At 39.2% G+C, this 20,217-nt stretch overlaps 1 protein-coding gene across 4 annotated transcripts in view; it reads left to right on the top strand.

Moving 5' to 3' along the window:
- The first annotated feature begins 2,705 nt into the window (after positions 1 to 2,705).
- Positions 2,706 to 20,217, top strand: part of LOC131037553 (endoribonuclease Dicer homolog 3) — a 178,821-nt gene continuing 161,309 nt past the window's right edge. For 3 of the 4 annotated variants that reach the window (XM_059207403.1, XM_057969745.2, XM_057969744.2), the window contains exon 1: positions 2,706 to 3,116. The gene's annotated coding sequence lies outside the window, so the exon portion shown is untranslated. The remainder of the gene's footprint in view (positions 3,117 to 20,217) is intronic. The other variant, XM_059207402.1, reaches the window with a different exon arrangement.

The raw sequence follows: 20,217 nt of genomic DNA, 5'->3' as shown, positions 1-20,217 counted from the left end.
CTCAACTGTTTCTGCATTAAAACTTGTCAAAACCCTCTTCAAACCTTGTTTTAAATCCATTTAGAAAAGAGAACAAACGGAATCAGGAAGACCTACCAACTGGCACATGAGCCCATCTAGCTACTAGGAATCAAAAAAAAAAAAGAGAATGATGCAACAATCATCTGGAAGCAAGATACAAATACTCAAAGTGAACCATGCTGAAAAACTTTTCATTGTGCAATCTGCAAAACAAGACAAATTGCAAATGAATTGAGCTTGGGAAACATGTCAAATGAAAACTTAGAAATCTGAGAAATAGAGGGGCACAAAAAATTGTGGAGAACATAGGGGAACAAGTGGTTCATCATGACAATCAACTGAGTGCAAGATGCAAACCTCCAAAGTAGGCTACTCAGGTTTTTTTGGAAATGCACACACAGTGAACCTTAATTGACCCCTCAAACTGAGTGCTTGAAAAATGCATCCAGTCTGAATGTGGGATGCTGCAACATGATCAACAATCTGATTGTGGGACGCTGCAAAATGACCATCAATCTGGTTGTGGGACGCTGCAACATGATCAATATGTTTACTGATAAGTGCTCAATACTTCCCCAAAGGCATTTTGCTTGATAATCAATGGACTTCAAAAGGTAGCTCTCCAAAGTGAGCTACTTGGACAAGATTTTGTAGGGGTGTCTGCAAGTAAATTTCTCAACATGGGACCTCCAAATTTGATAAATTATGGAGGTCCCAACACATGGTAAATCCATAATCTACATTTAAATAATAAATCATATCAAAACAAACAACTTTTATCAAACAAGCACATAAAAAAGTAAACACTCAACTATTTATTAATTTACTTGATTGTCTTTAAAAAAATCAACTATTTTTCATATAATTTTTATAATAACTTAAACCTTATGTTCAATTATTTTTATTTTTTAAAATATCTGATTCATACAATCTATTACCATATTTTATATGATAAAATAAAATATTAAAATTCATTACTATATTCTCTCATCTCATCCCTATAAGATCCAATAGTCATAAAATTTTAAATAATAATAATATTTACTCTTTATATATATTACTACTTCACCCTTACAAAGTCATCAATATTTTATATTAAATTTTATCAAAACCATCCTACATTGTTTTCCATTATTATTTTTACTTTCCCATTTCTATTTTAAAATAGTTCATAATTGGGTAATCACATTAAGAATGAAAATACTTTATTATTTCTATCCTAATATATATAAAAATCTATGATAATTAGGTATATTCATCAACATAATTTTTGAAATGAAATTATTTACATGTATATATTATAACATAATATGATTGAGATTTTATTATAATTTAAAAATAATTAAATAAAATATATATATTTTTATATATTTATTTTAAATAATTTATTAAATTATTATTTTTATTCATTGAAAATTAATTTAGTATAATAAAGTTAATTCTTTTAATTTTTTTAAACAAATATTTATAATATGATTGAGATTTTATTTTAATTTAAAAATGATTAAATTAAATAATTATTTTATTTTTTTATATTTATTTTTATAATTTATTAAATTATTATTTTTATTAATTGAAAATTAATTTAGTATAATAAAGTTAATTCAATTATTTTTTTTAAACAAATATTTATAATGAGCAAGTGTTTATTAAATAATAATAATTTAAAAAAAAAATTAAAAATTTGACATTTAATATAATATTAAAAAATTAAGTATTTTTTAGTATAATTTTATTTTTTACTATTATAACTTTAGAAGTCTAAATATTAAATGCGTTTTTATTTTTAATATATAAAATTTATTATATATTATGATTAATTTTTTTAAATAAATAAATAATATACATTTTCAAAACAAATATAGATAGATTTTATTTTTGTTATTATAATAAATGTTTTAAAATAGGCTATTGAAGTTCGAATAATTGACAACTAAAGGCTTCATCATATTCATTTAGTTTAGTTTGTATTTCACAATATACACACAAAAATTCTCTCACAAGATATCAGAACACTAGTAAAATTCCAAAAAAACAATCCAAAATATCAATAAACTATTCATATTGTTCACATTGTTGGTATATGACACATAATAATACATTGATCCATGTATATCAAATGCAAAATCACTAATAATCCTTCAAAAATGCCATTATTGTTTATCAACCATACCATATAATATATCTACCATATTGTCCAATATAACAGGAGTCCATAAAATATAAAAGAGCAAGGCGGCAAATTGCATAGGCCCTCCTCCCTTCACTCCAAGAGACACATTTCTTACAACCAACTTCCCACATAGGATGAGAGAAGTCAATCACTATCACCTTCAAGTCTTTATCGCATCAATGCAAAGGACATGAATTTAGCTTTAGAAGAAAGCTTTACCTTTAACCCTTTTCCTTATTCAGTCACCATCTTGTGTAGGCGACACATGTTCTCACTCAACTCATGAAAATAAATCAATTATGATAAAAACTTTTAAAAAATAAAAAACTATTGTTTAAAAGAACTTTTAATTATCATTTATTTGATTTATTTAAAATTAATAATTGAAAACTTTGTACAAAAATGAACCCCAATTGAAACCATGACGGCTATAGGTCATGGAGGAAAGATCCTCATTTGAGAACATTGTAATTCGATGGGACAATGAGTCGTGGCTTTGCATCACTATTCTGTTAGATCTCAATAAAATTTTGTAAATAGATTTTGAACTATACCAGGAAGATTTTCCCTATATGATGTTGCATCACTATTCTGTTAGATCTTAATAAAATTTTGTAAATAGATTTTGAACTATACCAGGAAGATTTTCCCTATATGATGTTGCACGGCGACATGAATTTGAAACCAGGTTTGTTAGGTCCTTGTCCGTGTGACGCTATGATGACCCGTGAACGAAATGGAATATTATAATGGAGGGAGAGCAGGTAGCCCCAATATGTTACAGAGAAATGGGACAAGACCAACATGAAATAGAAATAAGTAAACAAAACGAAAACAAATTGAGAGAAAATTACAGGGAAACTCTAGTTGCAGAGCTCATTCTCGATCACGCCTTGGGTTTCTTATATATAATACAATCCAAGTGGGTATAGCTTTGGTTTATTTATTTGGATCTTTTCTTAATCGTAATGTCGAGTTTTTCTTACCACCTTCGAATCGCTTTATTTGATATCATACAGAAGTTTGGGGGTGTTTTGGTAATAAATTCAGAATCTGCCAAGCTTTATTGTTCAAAATATCAAAGGCTTGGCAGAAAACTGTATTGGGTATCAAATTCAATTCGGAATCTCTCTTCTAAGTGACAATGTATTTCTTCAGTAGACGTCCAAAACAGTAATATGATCTGATTCTGGTAACTCTGCAAGTTTTAGCATCTTGAGTTTCTCAACCTGATGATGGATCATGGGTGTGGGGTGTGATCTAAAATGTTAATGCAAACCCAAAAAAATAGTTTTTGAAGAAGCTTTTCTCACCGTTCTTAAAGAATACAATCTATTAAATTTCTTATCTATTTGACTTGGTGAACTTTGCTAAGGTGCATTTCATACATTCTTACTTCCATATTCAAAATTGTCATTCAGGACACCCTGAACTTTCAAAGTACTTATTAACTCTTATTTTGAAATAAGTATATTCAAATTACACTTAGTTCTCAATATGCAACTGTGAAAGAACTCAGTGAAGGTCTTGTAAGTTATTTTCCTGGTTAAAACTTTGGTCCTTTATGGGTTTTGTGGGTCATTGATAGCGACTTTACGAAAACTTGGGGCAATCTTTATGTGGATGGCAGGCATATTAGTCCTTCATAAATTTTGTGTAGATAAAAGCCAAAGAACCAAGAAGGAAATAGGTGAGAACTATAGCTGAAATCATACTGGCTGCTGCTACCGAAAATCCAAGCTACAATCATGACGTACTGTAAAGCAATAAAATAATTGGTTTCTACGCATATGAAATTTATAATTTATTTTCGAAATTCATCAATTATGCAAATTGCAAATGTTTCACACGTCATAAATGTCTTAGAATATGACTGGGACTTGACAATGTCTCAAGAGTAAGAGACATCATGTTTCTAAAGTCCATTATAGTGTTTGCAAGTGCAGTAGTTTTTATTATCAATTTTTCAGATCACACTTCATAATCCAATTTTTTTCTTATTCTAATGATGGATCATGAAATTTAATCTGAAGCATTGATATTAAAGACTACTATACAATTATATCCAGAAGCACCTTCAAACAATGTCTCAAGAAGTCAAAGGGCAATTCAACTTGCAATTGACAAAGCCAAACAGTGAGTAAACATGCAACTTGTTATTATGGAGAAATTTTTGATAGATTAAATGTGTGGTTGGCAATGCAAGATCTGTTTCACCACAAGAAATGTGAAATGTGAGCTTCAGGTGAAGTTTCTTGCAATTAGTGTTTCTATTGGCAAGCTTTCTTCTTGCCCACTCCCTTCCATTAGACACACTCCTAACAGCTGACATTGTCATTCTTTCAAGTGCTGATTTAACAAAGTCTCAAGTTCCATGCCCTAGTGTCAATGTCAACACTGTTTAGAAGTCTACAAGGTTCTGCATTTATAACATACAATGTGTCTAGTATACACATTGCATCTGGATTCTCTGAAGCATTTCAGTTTATCTTCTTCATATTTCTTGTAGATAGGTGTAAGCTCATTGGTTGTTGGGAGCATCTTAAGCCAAAATGGAAATTATAGTTTCAGATGGTATTAAAATTTTAAACTATTAGAAAAGAGGATAGAATAATAGAATAGAGAACATTGTGAGTATCTCGATGGAATTGGAATAGGTGTTGCTGGGAATGGACAGCAAGAGCATTGGATGATATTATTAATTTATTAGTAATGCCAAGACATTTTATCATTTGTGGATCAGAACCTCCTAAATCGATCTGGGTGGCATGGCAAGCAGCTTCAAATTGGTAATTACCTTCAAAGGAATTATAAAAAATCTCATTTGTTCATTTGAAGTTAGCCTGTCATGGAATCACATGGTAGAAGTGTTACCGAGATGTGTTGTGATTGAGAGAAAAACGACTGGAAACAAAATGGGAGGAATTCATATGATTAAATCAAAATTCTTACCAAATAGCCATAAAGAAAATATAGTAAATATTGTGATTTTAATATTATGTAAAAGCAAGGGCAAACTATGAAAGAAAAAACAATGGAAATTCAATAGCCAGATATCGGGAATGTTTCAAGCTTGATAAATATAAGGTATAAAATGCTTGGGAGGAGTTTCTTAGTCATATTAAGAGACAAGTTTTACCCTTCAAGCTAAGGAGGCTTGATCAGACATGCATGCAAGATTAGATTTCCCCTGTACCTATTGTGGGTGGAGGGGCTTTCTCTTTTTAGCCAAGCCAAGGGTGACACTTATGTCAATAGTAGCATTGAGGTTGGCTTACTTGATTTGTTTCCCATTTTTTTTATCACTACCATTAAAGTCTGCATCTTGGGCAACAATGCTTGTCTAGAACAATGTCCATCTTTGCATTTTTTGTCACTTTTATGAAGGTTTCACCAGTAAGTAGTGTGCTTTCATGGTTCTTTATATAGATTATGTTTCTTGTTGGCACAAAAATCAGTGCAAGATCAAGCAATGCATCAAGAAAAACAAAGAAAATTTGGCAGGTTCCAAAGACTGTGACCAAGAGAGAGCTAGCACAAAGTGCACAAGCCAACATGAGATTGATTTGAGCAAATTGCAGCAGGAAGCTATGTTGCTGCACAAAAAGCAGAGAATGCTACTCTGTGTGGAAGGGCCGGGAGTCAGACCGTATGAAAGAGCAACACAGTCCATATACTGTGTTGAGATCTGCAAAAGAATGAACGTGTGCTAGAATCTCATCACATCTGTTGGACTGTATGAGATGTGTGACAGAAATCTATTACAACTACTTGGTGGACATTAAAAGAATTTGTCTAATATAAATTATAGGTCTCATCATCAAGAAAATCAATGGATTTTTTTATTGTAACAATTGTGCTTAGGGATAGATTAGTGGTCTCATAAGTGAGACTTGTAATTGATTTGTACAGGATGTTGACACCCGATGTGAGATAACCTAACTATGTCTCTTTGTGCTATTTTGTGGTCCTTTGTGTTAATAACCATAGATAAATCCTAATTAGGGTTTTGTATAGTGCCTATAAGCTTGTGTTTTGTGGATTTTGTCCCTAATCTTTTTCTTTTTCTTGTATGTATTTCTAGATCTAATGTGATCATCCAATTTTGCCAAGAATGATTCAAGTGAGCCATATTGTCAATCTTCTGGCCTCTATATGAAATCTCCATTATGGGTGCTTTATCTAGTTCAAAATGCCTAAGTTTGTTGCCTTTTGACCACATACTTTTGTTCTAGTTCATTTTAGACTTGCTATCAGCCATTACGATCCACTTAAGTGGGCCCGTCTTTATACAAAAAGGATCGAGCATTGAAAGTTTTGTTTTGAGCGCCAATCATATGTGGTTGATATCTTTTCTATGCTTAATGATGAAACAACAAAAAGTATAAGTTTGCACTTTGGGTCTGGGTGTTTTGCTTCCCATAGTTGATTGTGTGTCAATCAATGCGCTTTGTTGAAGTAACCTTAAATATTGGAGCTAGAAGTGCTTGGAACTTAATTGGGTGTGTCATTCTCATTGGTTGAAGGCAAGTACATGGGCACCCATGTAGGCTCACATCATAAAGAACCCGTTTGTTGATGTGTTTTTCATGCACGATTAAACACAAAATAAAGTATTGAATACTCTATCTGAACAAAGACTTCTCAAATGCTGAACTATGTGATCGCTTGAGATGACTCCAAGATTTACAATGTCAGGTTTTGACGTGTTGGATAGCTTCAATGGTGTGATGTGTTTGTTGTACCCTCAAAGGGACTTACGTAATTGTTCTCTTCAAGTTGAAGGAATGACATTCTTCGAACGATGTTGCAATATCGCTGTTTTCTACTACTAATGATCTTTGATAAAAAATTGAAAAAGGGAGCAAGGTTTAGGAATGCTATGCTAACACTAAGAATGCAAGAATAATGGACAACTTCAAGTGAGCTCAACTAAGCTTGGCTTTGACATGCAACGAACATCTTCACAAGGCTACTGCGATCTTCTAGGGATAGCTTTATGATTTTCAAAACACTACTACAGGCATGGATACCATCAAGATGAAGCATATCAATGATGAAGTACTAATTGAAGTTAAGCTTGGCTAAAATGAGTTCAGTTGACTACGCAAGATACTTCACCATCAATGAAATACTAGTAGTATGAACAATGAGAACTTCACTATCAATCGTGCACATGCATCTTTCATTCATCTAAATACTTAAAGCAAATTCTATTCTATCTTTTTTTTTGTCCTTTTAAATATTAAGTTCTCTCATAAAAGGATGAAGAAACAAGCAAATGCTCTAAACTGCAATAAGTCACCAACACTAAAATGATTTTATCAATTCTGGTAGCATCGAGCAACAAATCTTCAAAACTCTTCTAATCAATCCTTTACAAATGAAATGAGTGGGGCTTATATAGTACTCCCAAATACAATGAATGGCCAAGATTAAATCAAAATCAAGGGCCAAGATCTTGCCATCTAAACCCTAATTAGGGTTTGTTACATCAAAACCTAATCTTATTGCAAAGTATTAAATATCAACCAATGGGAAAGTGACATCCATCGGGCACAAACTTTGAGGAAAAATATTCCAATAAGAAAAAGGACGCCACATGGGATCATAGCAAACTATCTTTAAAAGTTTGTTTCCCTTATCCTTTTCTTTTGTTGCAAATTCAACGAATCTGGACATCATGAGTTCAATTTTGGTTTCTGGGGCAGCGGGCACGTTTTTCAACTGTTCTTCCATGAAGCTCACTTCTTCTAAGGCAAAGGTAAAAGTTTTCTCCCATTTTGGCCCAAAGTCTCTAGTCTAGTTGGCAAATACCATGAATGAGTGTACGTCATCCAACTGCTTCTTTGAAGGTGATCCAACTGTTCCAAAGAATATGATCTTCACTCTCTCAATCAGCTGATTGACATCTATGCAAATTCCTTCATTGATCTCTTTCTCAGGTATGATTTCGGCTACCTCCACAATCTTATCATGTATCAAGTTTATTGCCTTGTCCACTTGGGTGCATCTACTGCTGATATCTTCAAAGATAACCTTCACCATTTAGAGCAAGTTATACCACTATTGGAGATGAGATGATTGTCCATATTTCAACATTCCACCATTCGCCAAAGTCTGCTTGGGTAAATTCTTCATTGCTTGCAGTCTCGGCATATTATAATCTCTGGTAAAAACGGAAGTATCATAAGTTGCTATGAGGATGTAAGTTCTTTCAAGAATGCCTATAAGTTTATCAAATATCCTTACTAACTCCTTCACAAATGCATTTGCCTTCTTGAAATTTTTTCTTATCCAACCCTCCATTAGGTGAGCTGAAGTTCTCATCTTTTCTAGGTTATCAACTGGGTTTAGAGGAAGCAACAGTGGTGGCATAGCTGAAGGATCATGTTGCCTTAGCAGTTCCTTGAACTATTGCAAGTAGCTTCTCAACGCACTCACTTCTTTCTCTACTTTCTTGTTCTTCTCTACTTCTAGCTTCAACATATCATGGATTGTCTTTACTATATCATTCAAGTCTTCCTTCACCTGTTCAATCATGGGAGGACTTAAGTCAATAGTCTCCAAATCATAGTCTTCCGCTAAGATCTCATCTTCAAGCTTGTCTACTCTTGGAGCGACAATCTATATCACTCGAGATCTTGCACTATCTGTTATTATTTTCGACATCTTAGTAGCCTTTTTCTTCTCTATTGTTTCTTGAGTTTTGTTCAAGAAACTATGTAAATCATGAAGAGGCTCATCCTCTATCATTATGACTTCCTTTGCTAATCTCTCTTTGAGCCATGCTGGGATAGTAGATTTCTCTTCTCCTACTTGTACCTCCTTGAGCTGCTAGTCTTCTCGGGTGGAGAGGTAACTTCTTCATCGTGATTTTCTATGTCCACATATTCATCTCCACCTGCCTTGCTATTAGCTTGCTGATGTGGAACTGAATTGTCTTAACCTTGAAGTTGCTTTCCTTTGTCTGTCTTCTCGCATCTTCTTTTTTGGACTATGGCTCCATGGATTCATTCACTCCACGATCTATGTTTTCTCTAAGTGGCTAACTCTCTTTATCAGCTACCTAATTCATCTCTACATCATGTATGGAAGAAGTGCTAATAGAAGGGCGACCTGAATATGATTTATGTTTCTTGTGTGACAATCCTTCTTGTGACTTTCTTTCCTCTTTGATCCTTTGGAGTGAGCTAACTGGGTGGCACTTCCACTCACGCTCATGCTGTCTATATCTTCATCGGAGGATTGTGTCTGTCCCATCAACTCAAAAGTCAGCTGTGCATTTTGGCTCTTCAATTTTTGAATGTGGATGTCTACCCATCGTCGTGTGTATGCCAAGACTGGCTTCATCAAGTCTTTCAAATCAATGATCTCTACATCAATCCAATTGACTTCTACCTTCTTGTCTTTCTCTTGTTCATATACCGGTTGGAGGCGTTTTCCACTATCTTGTGCTTGATTTGGGATGTCGAAAATTTTGCACATCCTTGATGATGTCAACTGGTAGCCTTGAGCACATCTTTCTACTTATGTCTATATCATCTTGGGCATTCATCCACTAATCTTCCAACTGTAGCTTGTGCTTTTGTTTCCTTTCGTTAGCTCTTCTCATGTTGTCATAAGGATCAAATTTTTCTCTAGATTTGTATGGAATAAGGAAGTGGGATCTTAACTCTTCTAATTTCTCCACTGCTTGTAGGGATGGACACACTTCCAATGACAGTCCGATTGAGATGGGAAAAGCAATCCCTGTCTTATGTCTATTCTTTTGTACTTTATCATATGCAGTCAACTATCTCACCAACTCAAGCAGTATTATTTTGTCAGTAGGATAGCGTGGTAGCATGTAGGGCAGACAAGAGCATCCTTGAATTCTTATGTAGGTGAACTTGAGAAATTGGATATACCAAGCACCAAATTTCTTTACTAACTCTTTTGCTTGCAGGGATAGCCTTTGATGTATGCGGCCTTGTAGTGTTCTTGTCAAGTACATGGTGAAAGCATCGTTCACCCTCCTGTAATGTGCTCTACTAGGATAGTGTAGCTGTGTATATCACTCGCATGCTCTCATCTCTCCAACTCCCATTCTGACTGGACCTCTATAAATTAATCCTGCATACTCATGAGCTCTAGCTAGTGAATAAATGAGATATGAACTCATGTAGAATGTCTTAGTGCACTAGAGTCTCTTCAACTAAATGTCAATGTTATTGCTTATGAATCTTGCCTAGTTGATTCTTTCTTTTCCATTTGATATTGTCTTCATGAAATAGATCATCCAGTTTTCAAATTGATATGCTTGAGGACTTCTTGTAACTTGGTTGAGTAGAGGAATCAAATCACTAAATTCTTCCTTGAAATCAATTCTGTGTAGCCGGCTAGGTACTTTTAATAAGTTAGGTTTGGCCTTCAATACCCAATACTTGTTGATTATACCCAAGCATCTATTGACATCATCGTCATAGACTGCTTGCGCTCCTTTTGTGCTCTTGTAGATCATGCCCTTGTGGTTCTGGATGTGGAAGGCTTCGCTGATAGCTATCTCAGACAGATAAGCAAGTACTCTACCATCAAGTGCTACTACTGTCCTATTGTTGGCATTGTAATGTCTGGGACATTCAACTATCAATTCATTTCATTGGATGGCTGGAAGGAAACCTGTTGTGTTCACTATCCCGCTCTCAATCATCTTTTTTGAGAATCCGGATGGCTTGCTTGTGTAAAGGGGACCTTGGAACTTCTTTGTGTCAATTTGTCCGAGATTGGTGTCTCCTACGTTACTCCAAAATGATGTGATCTTGGTTTCAGGCATTACTCCTCTAGAATCCTCCTTGATAAGAGTTTGCTTTGAGACCACTCTTGTCTTTGAGGCTGCCATGTTCTACTTGAAAGAGGCATCTATGTTAGGGTTTTGATATGATTTCAATGTTTACAATATCCAAAATGCATCTAGGTAAATAATTCCTTCTAAAAAACTGATCAAAAAAAAAAATTCCTTCTAAAAAGCATACAAGATTATCAAAATATCACTGAATTACTAAAACCCTAGGCATGGATACAAACCCTAGACTTGAAAATAATCATCTAATCAAATGAATCATGCCTTTAAGCATGCTAGATTATCAAAATGTGATGACATAAGCATCTTATGAATGAAACTTCTTAAACATAATGAACCTAAAGCTGTACCAGCATCACATTAAGATCTGATTTCAATGAAAATGGTCAAGTAAAACCTGATTCAGACCTGCAAACAAGCTTAAATTGACTGGTAACTTCAATTTGGTATTCAGTTTGGCCAAAACTGCCCTTGTATTGATGCGCTTTTGATATCAAATGCTGATGTTTGCCTGATTATTGATGTAGAATCGCTGTTCTTGTTCTTGAATTCGCTGATTTGCAATGATGAATTCTCTGTTCTTGAATGGCAATTCATTTGGTTGATAAGAGGTTCGCTGATTTTGAATGGAATTCGCCTTGTGTTGATGAAGTTCGCTGTCCTTTGAATGACTTCGCCTTGTCAAAATCACCAAATGTTGAAGCTTGATTAAAATCAATGTCACTTGATGAAGTAAGAATGCATAAAAGGATGAAATTGTGGATTGATCAAATGGAATGATCAATCCAATCTTTTATAGAGGTACAAGAGGTGTCCTTTCAATGCATTAGGCCGACTTGATGTTTCTATTAAATGTTTTGCAATTGAGTTTTTTTTAAGCTAAGGCTGACTTGCATCTTCTTTTTAAATTTGAATAAAAATGTTCATCTCCTTCCTAGGCGGGTCTCTCCAAGTGTAAGCCCTCATAACATACCTCATTGCTAATTTGGACAAGCTTACAAAAGTTCGGACTTTTACATGTGCACTGACTAAGATGGATCGGGTTTCTAGGGGGTCACTGACTGAGATGCTATAAGGTAGATCGGACTTTTGGTGAGGCACTAACTGGGGGCAAAGAAAGTTCGGACGTTTGGTACCCCATTGATTGGATAAGTTCGGACTTTCTGGGGGTCATTGACTGAGTCTCCAAACTTGTTGATCTTCCTTAATCTTCATTTCATGCTCAATGCCTTGGATTGATCTTCTTTTCATCATTTTCTTGATCATTAACTTCAACATTTTCTTCCATCTTTGGGCGGGAGTTTTCACTTGGCACTAACTGGGCTTCAAGTGAGTTCGTGGATTAGATAGAGCACTGACTGAGGAAGATTAGGCTTTTAGTAGGGCACCGACTGTGCTCAAAGTAGCTAGCCTCTCTTAATCACTTCCACTTCATCAAATATCAAGCATTCATCTTCAAAATGGTCATCTCGCTCGACAAAAGCATCTTCATCTTAGATCAGACCTTGGAGGGGTCACTAACTAAGCAAGGGAGAGATTGGGCTTTGGAGGATGCACTAACTGGAAAAGTTTAGACTTTTGAGGGGTCATTGATTGGAAAAATTCGGACTTTTGAGGGGTCATTGATTGGAAAAATTCGGACTTTTGAGGGGTCATTGACTGCTAGCTAAGGCCAAGTGGGGTTTTGGGAGGTCACTGACTGTGACTTAGCCAAATTTTGAGCAGAAGCACTCACCTTGCCAACTCAAAGAGTCCTTAGTCATTTGTTAAAGCCTTCTTACATAGTCTAAGTCTTCATCTTGCATCAATGATCTCAATCTCATGATGATCCTCATGCTTACATTCATTGTCTCCATCTCAGATGATGATGATCTAATGGAATGATCATTATATGCCGTTCATAGCCAAGGTGCTGAGGAGCAAATCCATTCAACTTCATCTCATCTAAAGGATTAGACTACTACCAACCTATCTAAAACCTAAAACTAAAGAAAAAAAGAGGTCCTCATTTGCGATGGGGCGATGTGTGAAATGGTCACAACTCTGTCTTACATGGGGAACCCACCCATCCACGGGATGCAAAGGGGACATCCCCTAGTTGTTTCCAATTCAAGTAAATCACTTTGGGATGGCAAGAAACATCTCCTAGCCATTGGGGACATCTCGTTATCCTCGGGACAATATGGGCATGTCTGAAATGTCCCTCGCTGTCCCAAAAATGATAAAGTTGTCCCCCATGACTAGGACGATTTCTAGGCCCACCAAACCAAAAATAGCTTTTAAAAAAAAAAATTACATTGCTTGTGACATTAGGGGCTAGAATTGGGTCAAAAAACAAAAAATCAACCCTAAAATGCAAAGACACTTAAAACCAAAAGAAAAAAAGTTCCCATCCACCATTTTTCACTTTCATTTTCTCAAGTTTTGCTCCAGGATGTGAGAGTTTGCTTGTTGGAGAAGATATCGGCATGCTCTAGAGGAGACATTGGATTGATTACAGGAGAACTTGGACTGATTTTTGCCTTGCTTCAAGTCTGAAACAAGTTCCCAACTTCAAGTTTCAAGCTACAAACAAGGTTGTTGGCATTGTGTTGTCATTGATGGCAACCGGTATAGGAAGGATACCGGTATAAGAGATGTATGTGCAGCACTGTTATTGTTGCATACCAGAGAGAATGTCATTCAATACAATGACCACTAGAGCCACCGGTACACAAGTTAGTGTTTGACTTGTGTGGATGAAATGGACAGATTACTGGTATAGTCTATCACCAGTAAGGAAAGGATGTCAACTGGTAAGTGCTGACAGTGAGTAGTTGCCAACCAACAAGCATATGACCAGTGTACAAGCAAGATGAGCAAGACGTTGGCGGTTGATTATGATGAAGAGGTGGAATGTTACCTAAATCACATCAACATAGGAGGAGAAGGATGCACAGGTCACCAGTATGCTGTGTGGATGCAGAACAACAGGACTCCCACCAGATAGAGATGCAGTCACCATGTGAAGAGATGACTGACAGTGAATGTGCCCACACCGGATCACATGTCCCTGTTTGAAGATATGTTGCACAAATAGGGAAGCCACATGAGTACATTGTAGGATGCAGATGACAAGGATCCACTCCCACCGGTAGGTGGAGCTTATCTCCTATTATGCAAAGTGTGCATCATAGTTTTGTGAGATAAGACATAAGTGTTAAAGATTGGAGTTTGAAGGCTCACACCGGATCTATTGGTGAATTACAAAGATGCCTCAAGTACGTGAAATCAGGGATATGCATTGGACCAACAGAGATGGCAAGACGAGTTGCCGGGACAAATGAAGTGTGATGGGTTTGTCACTTTGACAAACTAGTTGAGATGATGTCTGGTCTGATGATGAAGAAGGCAAGGGTGAGCAACTGCAGATAGAGAGTGCAACCGGTATGCAGATGTCTCAGATGGAAACAGTTGAAGGTTGATGACATGGTGTCATCAAGGGGTTTATCGGTAAGTATGTCCACCGGTAATATGGACAAGGTGCAAATGTAGAAGACTCCCATTTGATGAAGATGTGCATAAGGTAGGTTAGCAAGAGTGTCGATCGGTTGAGTGTTCCATCGGAAGAGAAGTAGAGTGCAAGATTGAAAGCAGACCGGTTAAGGGTTTAATCGGCAGGGTTAGTAAACCGGTAGATGAACCCGATAATGGAGTTGGTCGGTGATCCTATCCATATCGACATAGATGATCAAGAAAAGGTGGATGCCGACACAGAGACCACGTGGAGGTGAAGTGGCATGCATGCACAGTGCGGCATGTTGAGTCGATGGAGTGTCAAGCGGCGAGGTAGATGGTGACAGGTCGACATTTATGTCGACTACGAGATTCACGGGATACACAACAGAGGTTTGCAGCTCGAGGTCAAATGAACAACAAAGATCCAACACAGACTGTTTGAGCAGATTGAGGCAGGTGAAGGGAACCACGAAGCCATTCTTGGTGATTGACCAAGAAATCCGCTGACAGGTTAAATGCAGACTGCTAAATGAGGAAGGCATGTTCTAGAAGGCATGACAATGTCGGGATTGATTGATGAGTTACAGTTCATCAATCTAGGCGATCTGATCGGATGAGATTTGATTGGATTTGGTTTGCCTCGAGGTCGATGAGGAAACCTTAACCGCCCAAAGTTTGAATTGGTTTTTTGGCGAGAAAACTAGTTTATAAATATGCAGGCCAAAATTAGAGAGGGTTGCCGCTGGATGAGAGAGTATTGCTGCTGAAGGAGTGAAATCAGTCAAGTGCTCACCAAGAAGAAGAAGAAGAGACTGAGTGTGAGGAAGAACAGGGTTGAAGTGTTCAACCGGCATTGGTAAGGCAACCGACAGTCAGCCATTGAGTCTAATAGAGGAGTGAACCGACAGAGAAAAGTTGTAGAAGATTGCAGAGAAGGCAAGCAGAGAATCGACAGAGAGTTGTAGCAGAGAGAACCGACAGAGAACAGAACCGATAGAGCGTTGAACCGACAGAGAAGGAGAAGAGATTGAACCGGCAAGAGTGCAACTGAGAGAAGAGTGCAGCAGAGAGCAAGGTGCAGCAGAAAAAAAGGTGAATAGAGAACCGATGGAGAAACATACTTGAGACTTACAAAATTCTTTTGTAACAAGAAGATAACTTTGGTATCAAAATATGATTTTGTAATCACTGAGTTGGAGCTCGGTGCAGGGGTTTGTTATCGGGAAAAAGTGTATAGTTAGTAATGTTAATTATCAATAGTTAGTTAGCCGACGGGTAGGTAGTTGGAGTCGCGACGGTTGGGTCGCACCCCTTCGGTAGTCATATATTGTATCACCTCCGGGTGTTAGAGGACATGTATTGTTAACGACGGATATAATATGAACATCCTTTGACATTAATGGAAAGCTTATTCTGGTACTTCTTTTATATTTGCATTGTACATTGCTGTTCAATTTCTGTATTCTTCCTGTTTACCCAGTGAGGTAAACATTTGGCGCCGTTGCCTACACGAACTCAGGAACGGAAGACACGGATGGCGCACAGACACAAGGGGCCTACCCGTTGGTGAAGTAAACCCGGAGAATCGACAACAACAAATTTTACGAGAATTTCATGAGCGCCAGGATGACAGACGTAGGGAAGACTGACGAAGGACAAATAATCCTTAAATTGTGAAAGGAGAGAAATAAAGAACACTGTTAGAAGCAGAAGAATTATGTTGATTGTATACAAAAGAGTGAATTAATAAAGACGTGTTGTGTTTTGATTTATGTGTTGAGAAACATGAAATTGTACCACAATTAATGCCCAATTTACTGAATAAAGACAGAAATAAGAAATTAGAAACCGACGAGTGGGAGGCTGCGCAGAAGGCTTTGATTCTGGAACAACGTGTAGAACGTAGACGGAGGCTGAGGCAACTTGCCGAAGGACGACCTGCCGAAGGGTTGCCCGAAGGGAACCAAGGAGGTGTCACGGAAGGTGCAGAAGCCGAGGGGAATTTCTACGTGTCGCCAGACTACGGTAGAGCGAGAAGCCTTGAAGAGTTTTTGGAGGAAACTAGGTTACGGAGAGAACTAGTTGAAGAGACTCGAGATCGGTTCAAAAACTTATCTCTCACGTCACAAAGGGAGGATCACCGAAGGGAGCCGGGCACGGGTGACGACGAAGTGCCACAAAGGGAGGATCACCGAAGGGAGCCTGGCACGGGTGACGACGAAGGGGAAGTTAACCGCACGGTAGGTACAAGGCAGAACACCGTACCTTTGGTCACCACCACAGGAGGCATCAGCGGCATCGGAGGGAGCAGCACCGGAGGGCAGACACAGCCACAACCACCTCCAAGTAGACGATTTCCATCAATGGCGACCAAACAGAAGTTACCCAAATTCAACGGGGATAGCAAAGATGATCCTGCACGGCATTGCCGTACATGCGAAACCATCTGGACAGCCAACGGGGTGACTGACCAGGATGAATGGATGAAGCAGTTCCCCGCCACACTGAGAGGAGTGGCTATTGACTGGTACGCAGACTTGGATAAAACCAGTGTAACTACGTGGGATGAATTGAAGAAGGCATTCGAGAAGGAATTCCGGCTTCTCCGGGATGATAACGAGATAGTTTCCGAAATCTACGGAACAAAGCAAGGAAAGAAGGAGACTGTACGGGCGTACGGGCGCCGACTAAAAGAGTTAGTCGGGAAAATGGAAAGCCAACCGGCCGATGGCTTGAAGAAGAGGTGGTTTGTCGAGGGTTTGAACCCTAAGCTACGACGGAAGATGAAAATTGTGCCTCCAACATCCTACGACGACGCATACAACCGGGCCATGGACCTGGAAAGTGAAAATAAGACGGCCAAAAAGAAGAAGAATAGATCTTCATCATCATCTGAAGATGATGATACATCGGAAGAAGAGAGTAGTAGTGACGAGAAGCCGAGGAAGAAAGTCACAGCCCTTCAAAAAGATATGGAAAGGATGTTAAAAGAATTTAAGACAATGAAGGGGACTACAAGTAAGGACGATGAACTATGGTGCACGGAGTGTAAGGAGAGCGGCCACACGAAAGGTGCCTGTCCCAAGAAGGCATTCTGCGACATCTGCCAGATTATGGGGCATTCTACGAAGGAATGTCCATACAATCTGAAGGCACGTAACCAGCAAGTGCTCTTTGCGCAGGAGCAGCCATCCACATCGGAGGCAAACAATAATGCATCATCTGGAGGATACCGGGACAACAGACGCGGCGGTGGAAGGAATAGCAACAATACCAATAACGGAAGCCGTCTCCAGTATGACGCCAAGGGCCGGCCAATTATCCAATGTAGGGCCTGTAATCAGTGGGGGCACTTCGCCCGTGATTGCACGAAGGAAGCCACCCCTCAGCACCTCTGCCGTTGGTGTGGGCCAGGCGACCATGAGGACGCAAATTGCCCGCAGGCAGGGGTGAATCTCCTCAACATTGAGAAGGTTGAGAAGACTGGTGAGAAAGAAGTACTGGCGATCACCCGCGCCCAGACGAAAAAAGCCACTTATCCCGACCCCCGTACGGAGAAGGAGAGATTACGGGAGGCAAAGGCCAATATTGAACGTGAGATGACAACCGAACGACGGGACAACGAGGTGGCGAGTACATCATTCCGTACGGAAGTGGAAAATAACATCATTGGGCAAATATTGCAGATGGAGGTGCCGATAAAGGTAAAAGACCTTCTAGACTCTATGCCACAATTGAGGACTGCCATCCTCACCAATGTGCAAAGCACCGCATCGTCGAGTGCACCACAGGTAGGGGTTCCCGCCACCGCTACGAAGAGTACACCACAGGTGGAGGTTTCCGTCAACCCTTCGACTGACCCGATGTTACTAGCCTTGAGCAGTGGTAGACACCCAGCTGTGGTAGAAATGGGTATTTGTGGGACCATTCTGAAGGACACCATTGTGGACGGTGGATCTGGGGTGAATGTACTACCAGAAGAAACATGGAAGCGGCTGGGGAAGCCCACCCTGTGGCCACCCACATTCAACCTGGTGGGAGCGGACCAACACGGCATTAAGCCTCTCGGCCTGTTGATGGCCCAGCAAGTGACAATTGGTACGCAACCATTCTTGTTAGATTTCGTGGTCATTCCCTCGAAGAAGAAAGGCTATGACGCCATCCTGGGGAGAGTGTGGTTGATCAACGCAAGGGTAAACCACAACTGGAAGAAAAATACACTTTCCATGGAGAAGGGAGGGCGAAAATATACCATTGACCTACACACCCAAAATGTCGGCGAAGAGCTCGCCTCTTCCGACTCGGAGGACTCTAATAAAGGGGAAGGGGGTCCCGATGAAAGTAAGGGCAAGAACGCGATGGAGCCGAACAGTGAAGGGGTGCTAGAATTGGAGGGATGTTCTGAAGATGAGAGATGCTCACTTAACGGGCTCTTCCATTGGCAGATGGAAGATTACGAAATGTTCCAAAGCTACAGGCTCGAAGAAGAGGAACGAGAGCAACCAACAGAGGTGTACCTGCCGGAATACAAAAAATATTGGAAGGGAGATGCCCCAAACCCTGGCGACGTAAATAATCCGAAGAGTGTCGGCACCGATTGGAACCCTGTGTGGAAGGCCGCAGCCTTCAAAATCTTTATTATTCTTCTTCTTCTTATGTACGGGAAGGAGACCATGGTCCCTGTAGAATTTGTGGTTCCAGGTCTTCGGATGGCCATGGAAAATAAACTTGCCACCAATAGGTTCAAATGGAAACCCTACCACGAGAAGTGTGTAGGGGACCCGAGAGGCCGGAAGGACACCCGGGAGTTCGGAGGGGGACCCGAGGGGATGGAAGGAGACTCGAGAGGCCGGGCAGGCGACTCGCCAGGTATAGGACCAAAACAGGAGACTGTCGAGCGAGGAAAACCGAGAAGGATGAAGGGCAATCCCAGAGACACGGGACCCGAACAGACGACTCTCTAAGACATCTAAATTAGGAGATGAAAAAAAAAACAAAAAAAAACGTACGGTCGTATGACAGGTGACCGTATAGTCAAAAAAAATAATTTAAAAAAAAAAAAAAAAAAAGAAAGAAAGAAAAACGAAGGAAAAGAGACCACCGTACGGTGGCACCACCAACGATGGACACCACCGTGCGGTGGCACCACCGAAGGTGGAACCCACCGTGCGGTGGAAGCCACCGATGGTGGAACCCACTGTGCGGTGGACACCACCGTGCGGTGGCACCACCAAAGGTGGAAGCCACCGTGCGGTGGCACCACCGAAGGTGGAGCCCATCGTGCGGTGGAAGCTGCGAAGGGCCGCGTGGGCATAAAGCCGCCTACCGAAGGGAAAACCGCCGAAGGAGATAAAAAGCTACCGAAGGGAAAGCCGCACATGCCGAAGGAGATAAAAAGCTACCGAAGGGAAAGCCGCACATGCCGAAGGAAGAAAAGCAGCCGAAGGGAAGACAATCACCGCACAAATGCAGAAAGAACCAATTACACCGCACGAAGTAGGGAAGTCACCGCACGATTGGAGGTGGTATGGCGGGACATTACAGTGCCTAAAAAAAAAAAAAAAAAACGACGACGGATTGAAAAATGATTCGATGACATCTGGAGCCTGGACACTGAAAATATTGGAGTGTAGAAGAAGGGTTTTTGACATCATAAAATATCACAGAAATGCAGTGCGCCATG

Source organism: Cryptomeria japonica, chromosome 6, assembly GCF_030272615.1.
Source record: "Cryptomeria japonica chromosome 6, Sugi_1.0, whole genome shotgun sequence".
Lineage (NCBI taxonomy): Eukaryota > Viridiplantae > Streptophyta > Pinopsida > Cupressales > Cupressaceae > Cryptomeria > Cryptomeria japonica.
This window is presented reverse-complemented; position numbering and strand designations above follow the sequence as displayed.